This window comes from Podarcis vaucheri (genome assembly GCF_965113315.1).
Source record: "Podarcis vaucheri genome assembly, chromosome: 18".
NCBI classification, from domain to species: Eukaryota; Metazoa; Chordata; class Lepidosauria; order Squamata; family Lacertidae; genus Podarcis; species Podarcis vaucheri.
In genome coordinates this window covers 294,858-297,758 of record NC_138756.1, presented here as the reverse complement: position 1 = coordinate 297,758, position 2,901 = coordinate 294,858, and the positions used below count along the sequence as shown (strand labels likewise).

General features: G+C 51.8%; 1 long non-coding RNA gene across 1 annotated transcript; it reads left to right on the top strand.

Moving 5' to 3' along the window:
- Positions 1-230: 230 nt before the first annotated feature.
- LOC309523163 lies at positions 231-2,287 on the top strand. The gene is made up of 3 exons (XR_014215271.1): positions 231-313; positions 842-990; positions 2,170-2,287. It is a non-coding gene; the product is annotated as an uncharacterized lncRNA (long non-coding RNA).
- The last annotated feature ends 614 nt before the right edge of the window (positions 2,288-2,901 follow it).

Below are 2,901 nucleotides of genomic sequence, written 5' to 3'. Positions count from 1 at the left end.
ACGGAGTGTGTGTGCGCATTGCATGGAGGGTGTAGTTGCATTGCACAGAGTGTGTTTTTTGCATTGCATGGAGTGTTGTTGCATTGCACGGAGTGTGTGCATTGCAGGCAGTGTGTAGTTGCATTGCATGGAGTGTAGTTGCATTGCATTGCAGGGAGTGAGTAGTTGCATTGCATGGAGTGTAGTTGCATTGCAGGGAGTGTGTTTTGCATTGCACGGAGTGTGTAGTTGCATTGCACGGAGTGTGTGTGCATTGCATGGAGGGTGTAGTTGCATTGCACAGAGTGTGTTTTTTGCATTGCACGGAGTGTGTGTGCATTTCACGGAGCGTGTAGTTGCATTGAAAGGATGGTGTGTGCAGTGCACGGAGTGTGTAGTTGCAGTGCACGGAGTGTGTAGTTGCATTGCACAGAGTGTCGGTGCATTGCATGGAGTGTTGGTGCATTGCAGGGAGTGTGTTTTGCATTGCACGGAGTGTGTAGTTGCATTGCACGGAGTGTGTGTGCATTGCATGGAGGGTGTAGTTGCATTGCACAGAGTGTGTGTGCATTGCAGGGAGTGTGTTTTGCATTGCACGGAGTGTGTAGTTGCATTGTACGGAAGGTGTGGTTGTATTGCACGGAAGGTGTAGTTGCATTGCATGGAGTGTGTGCACTGCATGAAGTGTTGTTGCATTGCACGGAGTGTGTGCATTGCAGGGAGTGTGTAGTTGCATTGCAGGGAGTGTAGTTGCATTGCATTGCAGGGAGTGTGTGTGCATTGCAGGGAGTGTGTTTTGCATTGCACGGAGTGTGTAGTTGCATTGTACGGAGTGTGTGTGTGCATTGCATGCAGGGTGTAGTTGCATTGCACAGAGTGTGTTTTTTGCATTGCACGGAGTGTGTGTGCATTGCACGGAGTGTGTGGTTGCAGTGAAAGGATGGTGTGTGCAGTGCACGGAGTGTGTAGTTGCATTGCACGGAGTGTGTAGTTGCATTGCACGGAGTGTCGGTGCATTGCACGGAGTGTTGGTGCATTGCACGGAGTGTGTGTGCATTGCAGGGAGTGTGTTTTGCATTGCACGGAGTGTGTAGTTGCATTGCATGGAGTGTAGTTGCATTGCAGGGAGTGTGTGTGCATTGCAGGGAGTGTGTTTTGCATTGCACGGAGTGTGTAGTTGCATTGCATGGAGTGTAGTTGCATTGCAGGGAGTGTGTTTTGCATTGCACGGAGTGTGTGTGCGCATTGCATGCAGGGTGTAGTTGCATTGCACAGAGTGTGTGTCAGAGCTGCTTCAAGATCCTAGCTCACAGAGGATCACGCTAGCCAGCGGTCACTTTGTAAAAGTCTTTATTGAGTTACAGTTTCCATTCTCAAGCTGCTGCGTGCAGCTCTACGTCTTATGGGTTAGACCGGCGAAGCTCCGTCTGAGTCTCCGCCCCCTGTACACCAGCTAAGTACCCTAGCCTTACTCCACCTTTTCCGCCTGACCGTTCTTCTCTGGGTCCCTCTGCCCCCCGTGGTCTCTTCCTTTCTGGACGCTTCTGACGCTGACCCCCCGGACCCTTCTGTCTCCTTGCATCGGGCTTTAGGACCTGGCTCCCTTTCCGGGCTGCTTACTGCGCCACCTTCCTGTGTATTTGAACTTGGCGTGCGCGCCCAACCTTCCACTTTCCTCCTGACCGTTTCCTCGCTCCCCGATGGAGGTGTGGCCACTCCTGACTCATGTTCTCCCTCCTGCTGCGAGCTGCCAGAACTCGGTACCTGGCGCCCTTCCTCCCCACTGCGTTCTGCTGGTGATGCTGGCCCCGATTTCCAACTGCTGCTCTCTGAGCCCCCTCTGGACCCTTCTTCCTGGGGTGCCCCCCTAAGCTCCCCCCTTGCCCTTGCCACTGGCGCTCCTTCCTGTGAATCTTCTGATTCACTGGAAAGACTAGGAGATCTCGGGTCGTTGTCATCACTCATCTTTTCTTCTGCCTCCTCCCCCTCGCTCTCTGTTTCCTCCCTTGCCCTCGCCTCTGCTCCTGAACCCCTGACAGTGTGTTTTTTGCATTGCTCGGAGTGTGTGTGCATTGCACGGAGTGTGTAATTGCATTGCACGGAGTGTCGGTGCATTGCATGGAGTGTTGGTGCATTGCACGGAGTGTGTGCATTGCAGGGAGTGTGTTTTGCATTGCACGGAGTGTTTAGTTGCATTGCATGGAGTGTAGTTGCATTGCAGGGAGTGTGTTTTGCATTGCACGGAGTGTGTAGTTGCATTGCACGGAGGGTTTGTGTGTGCATTGCACAGAGTGTGTAGTTGCATTGCATGGAGTGTGTGCACTGCATGGAGTATGTTTTTGCATTGCACAGAGTGTGTGTCTGAAAAGGAAGCTGGCTCGGCGGCAGCTTTGTCGGGACTTCTTTAAGGGTTCTGGCCAGTGTCGGCCCTGTAAATTTACATATCATCATGGCAGCACAAGATGCCCCCTGCCCAAGCGGGGGCTGGAAGCTGGCAAGCAATAGCTCAATACCTTTTGCCCATATTCCCATTTTATTTAGGGATCCAGTTGGATATCGTTGCTAAAACATACCACTTGCCTATGGAGAAGCTCTTCTGCCTTGAAGGAAGTTATTTTGTAATACTTCCTCTGTAGCAAGTGATGCTTCATCAGATCCGATCTTGCTGGGTCACTTAACTAATCTTCCCACTAGGCCAGGCTGCCTGCGGCCTGAGGTCCCCTTACCTTTGTGTACGCCTACCAAGTGTGGTGAAGGCAGATATCAGGCCATGGTAGCAATTCCTGAATGTATGCAATAGTAGTTCGCCATGGCAGGATACCTTGAACCCGCACAGGGATTTTCAGGTTCATGCTGGTGCTGCTGGATCTTTGCCCTTTGGTTTTTATTTCAAGGGCTGCTGGTGTGCAAAGCTATGGCCTC